The following is an 11760-nucleotide window of genomic DNA, read 5'->3' on the forward strand; positions in this document are numbered from 1 at the left end:
TCATGTCATGTTGAGCCACAATGTCTTCTTTCAACAACGTATTGCTCTTCTCTTTGGTGCAGACCGGCTTGCTGAGATTATGGCCTCCAGTGATCCATTCCTTCTCCCTACGCTTGAGTACAACATCACTTGGGATGTTACCATCTTCATTCTCGTCTAAGGGAGGATAGTATGATGTGGTATGAGTGTGGTCTCTTGGTATAAAAGCTTATTTTTAATGTCCCTTTCCTAGTGATGAATATCTCTATCACTCAATTCAAAAGCAGTAGGAAGTGAAGAGGTGTGTGAAGTTTATTACCCCAACTTCATGTCATATCCTTTTGGTGGAGATGCTGGGTATGTTTGGTATTGGATTCATCCCACCTTACTAAATGGTCTTAGTTGTACTTGATTTCATGTTATGCCTAGTATAGGCATGTGTTTTCTGATGTGATAAAGAAGATGCCTGGAAGAACTCTTTTAGAAGAGATTGCAGCCCACTTAAGAGAACTAGAAGGTTGTGAAGGTGATGCTCAAGCTATTCGCATGGTCATCATGATCATATCCTTTATGTTTCCACTCTTGAATATGATGGTGAATTGACAATACCAGCAGTAGGCACAATTATAGATTGGGGATTGTTTCATGCACTACTAGCTTGGTGTGAAGAAGAGTTGAGTGTTTGGGTAGTTTTTGACTATAACAATGGAGTGGTGATTCACAATGCTTTCAACATCTTTTTCCATGAAAATGATGAAGAGTACAATATCTTGAAGCTGTTATGTGCACTTCCAATTGTGAGAAGGGTGATTCTTGAATGCATGTATACACAATGTTTTCATGGTACTAGTTGGTCACTTATTTTTGAAGATTTTATTGAGGATCACATTGTGGAGGGTTTTCAACAAGTGGTTATGCATAATAAGTTGGTCTTGGTATACTAAGGCTGTGGGATCTTGTTTGGGATATTATTTGGATCTTGGTGTTTTCCTTTTGTGTTTCATCATGGTGAAGATTCCAGTGTTTCGAGGGACCCAAGGAGAAGACCTGGAGTCTTATCTTTGGGATTTTGTTTGAGGATGCCGACTTTTTGGATGGTCCATGAAGGATTGGGCAGAGATTTTGCATGATTTTCTTGAAGGTGTAGCCTTGAGTTGGCATGAGACCTTTCCAAACTCTACAAAGGAGGATTGGGACCAAGTGGTGACTGCAATGAAGCAAAGATTTGGGGCAATGGAGTCGCCAAATGCTTTGATGTTGTAGTTGGTCCGGTTCTATCAAGGAGAGGGTGAGATGGTCTCTGCATTGGCAATCCGATATGAAATTTTATGGACAAAGTATGAAAGGGAAGCTTTGCAAGCTATGGCATCTGCATCATTGGTCCCCCAAAGTCTCGTAGGGATGGAGCACTTAAAGATGAGTAAATTTATTATGGCTTTGGAGCCTCGTCTTTGGTCAAAAGTTTTGAGTAAAGATCCAACAACATACATGGAGGCACTTCGTATTACGACCAAGAAAGAAGCTTCTCTAAAGACCGAATCCTCTTTTGTGTCTTCAATAGCTTCAACTTCTAAGGTGGAGGTAATGGGCACTCCTTAGGTACCAAAGTCCTCTGAGTTAGATCATAATATCTCTCAATTGATGGCAGAGTTTGCTGATTTGAAATTGCATTTGGTTAATGCACGACAACCTAGTGCACCAAAGAGTGAAGATAGGCCTCGAGATAAGAGTGGGGTCACTTGCTATGAATGTAATGAAAAAGGTCACTATCACCCCGAGTGGAAGAAAAACAAGTATCCTTGTTAGAAGCTTCTTCGTGGGATGAGAAAAGAGAGGTAAAGATGGCTAAGTGGGGGCGTGGTAAAGCAAAAGAAGAAGAAGAAAGCAAGGAAGAAGTGGATGAGGAACATCAGGAAGAGGAATGCCATATTAAGAAAAAGAGGGCATATAGAAGGAGAATTAGCCAGCCAGACTTTCCTTTAGGACAAGGCATTGGAAGTTATGACTTGTTGTCCGACCTTAAAGAAAAGGAACCTCATATCACCTTTGGTCAATTACTTGCTTTGTCTCGAAAGCTACGGAAAGAATGGGGAAAGCTAGCAAGCACAAGAGTGTCAAAGAAGAAAAGTGCCATTCCTGTTGTTCAAAAGGTAGATATAGATGGTGATGATGTACCTTTGGTAGTTGTGATCATTGATGGTCAAGTGATTTCTAATGTGTACATTGATGGAGGTGCATGGATTAATGTCATGAGTGAGAAGACCATGATAGATGCTGATTTAAAATACTCTAGTACTACCTCTCCTTATCGCATCAAATTGGCCTGACAACACTAGGGTTAAGACCTTGGGAGTTGTGAAGAATCTAGAAGTGGATGTATGTGGAATTTCTATGCCGACTACTTTTTAGGTGATCCCTACCAAGCCAGATGCACATGTCTATCCATTGATTTTGGGAAGGCCTTGGCTATGCAAGGTGAAGGCTGTTCAAAAGTGGGATACTTGAGAATTGATTTTATGGGAAAATGATAAGAAGGTGCACTACAACATCAGAAGCCACAAAAAGGAAGTTGTCAAGGAGGAGTCTTCAACATCAGAGAGTTCAAGCTCTGACTTAACCGATGAAGAAGAAGAGAGAGCATGTATCTCCGAAGAGTCTAGCTCAGAGGGTGAGGTGGAAGGAGTGGCCTTTGCTCTATGTCTTGGTGCTGATCAAGATGAGCCAAGAAGGAACAAGTTGGTGGTGTAAGAAGATCCTGTAGAGACACTTCATGTGGAGGATGTGGAGCACACTAAACGACGCCAACAAATGAAGAAATTCTTAGTGATTCTCTATCAGGTAGTGAGAAGCTCTAGTACTTGGATATGTTAGATGATTTTCCATGTCTTTTGCAACAAGCTATTTACAAGTTCGACCAGTCTCTCTTGTGGAGCACAAGATTGAGTTGAAGCGAGAAAGCAAGTCAGTGGTGCAATGCTTAAGGCGATTGGGGGTGATCCAAGCTAAGGCACTAAAGAAAGAGGTAACACAACTACTTGAGGCAAAATTCATCTTTCTTGTTGATGATTCATAATGGATATCTCCTGTAGTTGTCACACCAAAGAAAGGAAATAAGTGGCGGATTTTTGTGGAATTTTGTCCTTTGAATGCATGCACTAAGAGGGATCATTTTACTTTGCCATTCCAAGATGAAATACTAGACCAAGTAGTAGGGCATGAGATGTGTTCTGTATGTGATGGGTATTCTGGGTACTTTCAAATTCGTATTTGGGAGGAAGATCAAAAGAAAACATCATTTGTCACACCTTGGAAAGTTTTTGCTTACAGAGTGATGCCTTTTGGGTTGACCAATGCACTAGCTACATTTCAAAGGTTCATGAGTCAAGTGCTCGAGCTTTACTCGGGAAAGTTCATAAGGGTGTTTTTGGATTATTTTTGCATTTATTCTCGGTGCATAGATCACATGGAGAAGTTAAAGATGGCCTTAGCTAGGATTGATGCAGCAAAAGGGTCTCTAAATACTTGCTTTTTCCTAGAATTCTACAAACACCAGTGGCACTCTCAGGACTTGGCAATGCCATGATTGCTTGAAACTTGTCAAGATCCATTTGTAGGCCTTCTTCAGACACAATATGCCGCAACAAGACTAATTTTGTAAGCTACACCAGTACCTGCAAAACAATCTCGAGGTTCACATAAAGTTGAATACTCACAATAGATGCATGACACACTCAAGCACTAGGGTTTTGGAAATCATTGCGTGGTTTCTTTTGTCCAACTCCATTCATTGGGCTACCAAGGGCCCTCTTGTGATGAGACACTATCATAAAGGATGGTATTACCTCTTTTCTTGTATAGGTGTCTTGCAATGATCGTGTACTTTCATGATTCAAGGTTAAAGTCTATCGGGCATGTGCCCATCTTGACATGCCTTGTGCACGTGGATCCAAAAAAGGTAACCACTGAAGGCTATCATGGTCAAAAGGACCCACCAGAGGGTTTTGCACAAAAAGGCAACCATGGTCAACAAAAGTAATGAGGGACGGCTCTCATGGAGGTTAATTGTAATGTTCCAAGATGATCTCTATTGGTTTTTGAATTCCTAAAACATCTTGAATACAGTGCTTACCTTTGCGGCTTACCTTTGCGTTGATGAACCCCTGATGCAGGAACTGTTGTTGGGGATGCTATATTCCAAACAAGGAGAGGTTTTCTGTACATACCATCAAAGTACTTTAGACCTCTAAAGTTGGTTGAGACGTGGCTTCATCATACTCTCTCTCTCTCTCTCTCTCTCTCTCTCTCTCTCTCTCTCTCTCTCTCTCACTTCCCCTGCATTGTACCTGGAGGTTCACTAGCATAAAGCTTTCCCACGCTTCAGAATTGCAACCAAAATAAAGGTGGGCATACCTGGTGGCTCATTTAAATAAAGGTTCCCCATGCCAGGGAATCATGCAAAGGTGGGCGTTGATGGAGGTTTTCTAGCATAAAGCGCTACAGAATCACAACCGCAATAAAGGTGGGTGTACCTGGAGGTTCGCTTTAATAAAAGTTTCTCATAGCAAGGAATCACAACCATAAGACCATCCGGAGGAAGAAAAACACAGGCGTCGGAGTGCCCAATTACCAACGCAGCCACCACACTCAAACGATTGTTCATGGCAAAGCATCTAAGCTTTAAGGTACACATGCGTGTGTTTAATCCAAAATTGTTATTTGCATTGAAAGGCATTTCAACTTCAAAAAAGTACCATGTAGATGTTAAAAACACCACGCTTTTCTATTCCTATGAGATGTATACACATCTGGCGTACATGTCAAATTGAGAAATGATCAAGTCTCGATGAGCGTATGACTTCAACCTTATGCTGTGTAGACATTTAAACCACCATTTTGCATAACTTTGATTTTGTGCATTTCAAAAGCACGTTGCAACCATTTTATGATTTCAACTTTCTAGAAGACAAACATATAACCACCATTTGGAAATCATTTTGAACATGTTTCACCTTAGTGTTAAAGGAAACCATAGGCTCGATTAGTTGCCACACAACATATCCATCACACTAAATTCAGTTCCAATGAGACATTGCACACTACTGTAAAAAACTATCTACTACTCTGCATTGCTGTCACTTGTACTCCTACTCTCATCATCATTGGTGGGAGGGTCACTTGCAACCTCATCCTCAACTCCTATTGTATGTAATCGTACTCTTGTTCATTGATGTATCCACGGCTCAAGAAGACATGCACACATCCCATTATATCTTTAACATGATATTCCTTGTAGATATCAGGCATGTCCCTAACATGCCAAAGCTTCTTCAGGTCCTTCAAGTAAACCTGTGTAGAATTCAATGCATGGTTCTCCAAGTGTCTTGTGGCTCCATCCCAATGGCACATGTGCGCCTGACTATTGGCCTTGATCCACTTGGAGTCATGTGCGATCTTTTCCTTCACATGAAGCTGAAGCACATCCATGCTTACAATTGCGGGAAAGTGAGCTATAGGGACAAATTGAGAGAAGATAGGCAGGGATTTGGGCATTCCATTACTCTGAAGGAAAGGATAAGATCAAGAAGGACCAAACATGAGTCATTACAAACAAATAATAGATGATACATGCAAGAACATATTATCACAATCGGACTCGTAAATGAACATCTTCGATCAAGGAAGTTAGTTTTTTTACTATTGCACTCGAACTCGTACCCATCTTGATGATCGCTTTCAAAACGATAAATGAAGAGCTAACATTGTTATAATGAAATGAATGCTAATTGAAAAAAACCCTTTTTTTTTTTTTAAGATCAATAATGCATAAACATGTTAACTAGATCCGGGCAGGTAGCTGTATTGAGCTAGAATATATATGAATGAATTTAGTGCTATTTCATAAAAATTGTTAAATAATATTTTCCATCTTGATTTGATTGTTAAAGTGAATTTAGAACTTAGATTTATGTAAACTTGCAATTTGAGAAGAATTAATTATGATATGAAGAAGAGCACTATAATAGCAGAATTTTTAAAAATACACTATAATATTATTATAAGAGTAACAATACATGAAAATTTATATAGTATACCTAAAAGTGGTTATTATTGGAATTGTTATAAATGGAGTTATATATCACTAAAAACATGATGCTTTTGTAAGCATTTTTTAATACAGGTTATACATGAATTATTTTATGTGTATTGAAAAAAAGTAGTAATGCTTTGAAAACCAAAAAAAATGAGTAATATATGTTATGAATTAAGAGTCCTTCAAGAGTATGATGTAACTATAGTTTGAAATAGGAAGTCCTTTACATGTATTGAAAATGGGCTTCTACTTAAATATACTAGATTATGTCTCTATTTTTGAGAAAGTAAAATTTTTTTGTAGATGTTGGATTTCCACTGAGGTTATTGTATCCATATTTCAAGTCAGTTGTTTTTAGTTCTCTTATGTATTTCTCTTCAAGTGTATCCACTTTGCTTTTAAAGTTTGTGGTGGCTAGGATTTCTGTTTTGAAGTTCGACTTGAATGGTTTGTACCTGTTAACATCATGTTTCAATTTTAATGGAGGATTCGTTTGGTGTTGTGCTATCCGTTTTTCAAGATTTCTAGTTTGTCCAATATATCTTTTTTCTGTAGCAATACATAGAATAGAATATATGTAATATGGGCCTTTTGTGCCTTTTTCTTTATCTTCTCTGCGATTTCCTATTTGAAATAGAAAAATGAAGTACGATGAGTTTTTCTTGTGTTCAAAATGTTCGCCATATGCTTCTTTTGCAAAATTTAAATCAATAATGGAAGTTATACCTTCTATGGTAAATGGCAACTCTTTTGCTTGTTTTTTATCTGTTTGGAACATGTTGTTGAACTCTGCTAGTATTACATTTCTAGTCTTACAATCTATTTTGAGGAATTCGGCTAAGCTTACATTGTAGCCAAAGTGTAGAAGTTCAAGGCAATAAGCTGAAATTCCTTATGAGTGCTTATCTATTATAGCTTGTGCTTTTGTTCTCAACATCATTGGAGTAATGATATCGTCCTCTTTTGTGATTTTTTGAATTATGTACTTAGTTAGACCTGCGTTATGTTTGAATTGATATTATGTATATGTTATTTATTGTATTTTTAAAATTTAAATTTTAATCATTTTTTAGAAATAAAATTGGGTTACTAATCGTTTGCTCTTATTTCTTTGTCCCCATGTTCTGCCTTCCATTGTTGTACTTCATGTTGATTGTTATCCATGAAATTCCTATGGTCTTGCAGTGTGCTCCATCCATAAATGTATTCATTTGGTTCCTTTCCAGCCATGTTTGCAAGATGCATTTGAGCTATATACAAGAAGTAATTTTGTCCCTTTGTTCTTTTTATTGATTTGTCTTGATCTTGTTGATCCAATCGGGCTTTACTTTTGAATTGATTAAAGATCTGCGAAATAGTAATCTATTATAAATTAGAATATAAACTAATGTGAAGAAATACTACAATGCTTAATATTGAAAATGTGCCTCATCTGATGTTGCCATATTTTATTGTTGTTGTTCTTCAAATAAGTTTTTTGATAGATCCCGCATATTAGTTTGTATATCAAAAGTTTCTTTTCTCTTAAATGATGAATATTTAATAAAAGGATTTTCTATTGATTACTATTTTTTTAAAGTTCATGTAAGCATTGGAATGAAGTCAGATGGATTGATTTTATTTAAGATTCTTAAGTTCTTTCGAGTGGTGACTAGTGAAAGCATGACATATGTTAGTCCTGGTGCAAATGATTTTTGTATTACTACAAGAGCCTTTCCTTTGAGTGTGCATCCTTGTGACTTGTGTCCTGTAATTGCATATGCTAGTGTGATTGGAAAAGTTGTTTTGTGATACCATATTGAGTTTAATACCTTTCGTTTATGTTTTGATCGTAGTAATGATTTTTTCATTTGTTGATAAGATCTTGGCATGAATTTTTAAAATGTTGTTTGTGTTATTATCTATTTCTAGTGATATGACACTTGCAATAGCACCATTTGTAGCTGCAATTGTGAGATCTATATTTTCTATGATCATCACTTTTGCTCCTATTGTATTTGTTGTATGGAGTGGAAATTTGGATCCATTATCCATTCTTTTAATTCTAAGATTTGATCTACATTGGATGTTATGGTGAAGCTTTTAATTTGATGCTCTTTGAATTTCTTATGTAGTATGAGCTCATTATAGTATCGTGTGTATTTTTGATGGGTGCACAATATAGTTGTGTCCTTGTCAATGAAATCATTTGGTTCACTATCACTTATGATTAAATTACCTAGGTAATACTGAATCTCTTCTACTGTTGGTTGTCTTATTCTAATTATGTTTAAGAATTCTATGTATGTTGGATCTTCTAGGTGACGTATTGATGTGTGAAGGAATGAAAAGGTTGCAGTTGTCCAAAAACCCGAGTTTCCAATATAGCATTTTCTACAGAATTCATTTTCTTGCACCTTGCATTTGCATACTGGAGGTAACTGGGACATATCTCCGAATAAGAGCATCTTTTTATTTTCAAAAGGATGCAAGATTGTTTGCTTGCAAGTTTTGCACAGTTGTCTGATTATTGTGTTTAATGTTTGGCATGTCATCATTGAGATCTCATCAATTATTATGATTTCTGCACTTTGCAATTCTATGTATCGTTCGTCTGACACTGGTAAGGAGGCCCGAAACATATCGTGTCTCTTTGGTAGAGCAAACTGATGATGGATAGTAGTTGCTAATCGACTTAGTATCATTGCAATAGCTCCTGTTGTTGCTGCTAGAACAATCGATTTTCCTTGTTTTACATAATTATAAGTAATGTACTTGATCATAAATGTCTTTCCTGAACCAAGAGTACCACAAATGACATGAAGTCTTGTGGGTGATCCATTTATCTTTTTGTAAACTTCTTGTTGTTCAGAAGAAAGAGTTGCATTTTCAAAATCCTTGAACTCGTTCAACATTTGAAGTAATTTTGTGCATGTTGTGTTATGTATATTGGTATCTTCATGAAGGTCGGTTGAAGCCATGAAGGAGTTCTGAATAACACGTAATGGGCTTTTTTGGAGTATCATGTTTGTTAGTTGGTGGCAATTTTGATCTATTAGCAAGTGCACTTTGCAATATTGATCGAAAAAATTTTTGATGTCTTCTTCTGTTTTTACAAGGTCTTGGATATGGCATTCGAAGAAGTAAGATTTTGTATGATTGTTTTCAAAAATGAGCTCATTCTCATTTCTAAAATTTATGTTCTTTAGTAGAAGGTTGTAAAAAAATCGTTCAAAATGATGAGCAGGGTGGTAATCTGTGATTGTACGATCCGTGTTGATGGATACACATAATTTCCGAAAGAATCTACGATAGTTATGTTATCTTTGTTTTTTTTCTTTGACTTTTGGACATTGTATTTTTTCCAAAATTCATAGAAGGTCAAGTCCTCCATGACACTTGGACGACCGCAATATGTATCTATAGGATGCATTATAGAAACACAATGTTCATGAAGGTATTTTTGGCACATAGATGGGGGAGAGGAGTCAATGAAATGTACAGATTCGCTTCTTTGAATGGTAGATATTTGTAAGCATGACAATGCTACCTCTGTTGGAGATGTTGGCTTTGAAAGAATGTATGCAGATATCATTTTTAATTTAATTGGATCTAGATTATCTAGTCCTAGAAGTTTCGACCAGGATTCAAGTCCATGTGTCCCATGGGTTTGGTTTTCATAGCATATTTTAGAAGGTAATATGAGAGGCCTGTGCTTGTTATTTTTGAATATTCATATGTGCTTGCCACAAGAGTAATATTCCTGCATGGTATGGAACGACATTACAATGTTCTAGTGATGGACAAAAGTAGATCCATCTTTGTGTGAGAGGATCTATAGTAGGTTTAGTATCTAAATGTATTGGATATGGAAATCTGTATTTGCATTTGTGGTTTGTGGTTGAGTCGAATAGATTACATGTTGGCCTACATGTGTGGATTTGTTTTCTCTTTACCATATAGTTAAGATTTCTTTGAATTGAATTATTTGGCCAGTTATTAAAATCATTCATGTAAGGGATATGTGCATCTATCTGGTTTGATATAATATCTATTTCTTGTGCATCTATCCATAGCAACATGTGTGCATGCATAGATCCTCTATTTTATACCTCATATCTTATGATGTGATGGTTGACTCTACCTAGTAGTCCTTTATCACACAGAATATATCTTGCTTAGAATTGTTGCAATCTAACATGGAAGAGCACTGTGCATTCGACTGGACAATCTCTCCATGTGAAGTTTTTATTGAATTGTTTAGCAATGGTTTCTATTTGATCGATTTCACACCATCTTGTGGTTGATACCTCATCTGCAGTAAGTGTAAGGAATATATTGGGAAGGCCCCATGTGTCAACCATTGCCATTAGATCTTTTAAGTTTCTATGATGCCATGAACGAGATCCAGGAATAGAATTTGGTATCTAAAACTTAAGAATACGTCTAATTATCTCTTGTTCAGTTATTCTTGGATCTTGTTGTCTTTGTTGGTCAATATCTCTTTGTAATACTGTAGTTTGAGTAGAGTTTGCTATTAAAATAGATTGACGTATTTGGTACATCAATAACAAGTATGGTTTGTAAAGAGTGAACACGGAGAACAATGTTGATATTCTCATTTTTAAATATACATTGAAGAATATCTTGCCATCATGAGCACCATATCCGAAAGGATAGAGGAATGGGAATAATGCATACTCTATTGTTAATTCGTCACATTGTGACAGACCTTCCATAGATGTTATGAGCTAACGCTCAATAATTCTTGTTGAATCACAAAGTACAACTGTCCTGACTTCATGTGATGTATTTTTTTTTAATTGATGAGTTGTAGGTAGCATGTTGATTTGTTCTAGTAATGACAAGTAGTTGTCCTCATGTGCAGTTTTCATAAGATCAAATGGTGAGTCAGCAGAGTGTCTTTCAAGAATATCAGAAATAACTTCTGAAGAAAGAACACTTACTCCTAGTTTTGGATGCAGTCGTTCATACATTGTTAAGTATTTTTTAAATATGGGGTTTGTTCTAGAGTTAAACGCTAGAACCTGTTTTGTTGTTGATAGTAAGTTTGTTGAGTTACTACAGAATCTTTGTTGGTGATTCCAACATATTAGTGGATTATCCAACATCGATCTCCTTTGTAGTATACCTATTACTAAAGATGTAATACCTTAACAAACGTTTAGGGATATATCGATTATAGAAAGCATTTGCATTTGAAATATGTCCACACCTAATACATTCTGTAAATAGTCTGGATCATAGGGAACTGAGTACAACTTTCTGAATGGACTATCTATGCATGCTTTACAAGCCATTTTTTATCTATGTCCTAGGCCATTTTCTACATGCAAACTTATGAACATATTGGATAAGTCATATGGTGTTATACTTGATTCTAATAGTGATATTACTGATTTTAACTTTGTAAAAGAACCTGTGTTAAATTCTATTCTACCATAATATACACAATATTGCATCTTTGAAATATATTGAGAAGTGATTTGGTTCCATTCTTTTAGAAAATTATTGATGAATAACCATGAGGAGAAACTTGGTTGTAAGCATCTTTTCTTGTTTTCTATGCTAATGTAGGAAGCACGTTCTCTCCTTTCAATAAGAGACCTTTTCATATTTGTAAAGTAAATTATATGTTGAAGTAGAAGCACCTACTTTATTTTTCCGTTGTGGATGAGAGCATTAAAAAT

General features: G+C 36.3%; 1 pseudogene; it reads right to left on the minus strand.

Annotated features, from left to right (window-relative positions):
* The window catches only part of LOC147887210 (uncharacterized), a 32986-nt pseudogene extending 21940 nt beyond the window's left edge, over positions 1–11046 (minus strand).
* Between the last annotated feature and the right edge of the window lie 714 nt (positions 11047–11760).

The sequence above is a fragment of the Dipteris shenzhenensis genome, chromosome 23, assembly GCF_047967505.1.
Source record: "Dipteris shenzhenensis isolate YYH24624 ecotype China chromosome 23, Dip_SZ_1.0, whole genome shotgun sequence".
In the NCBI taxonomy this organism is placed as follows: Eukaryota; Viridiplantae; Streptophyta; class Polypodiopsida; order Gleicheniales; family Dipteridaceae; genus Dipteris; species Dipteris shenzhenensis.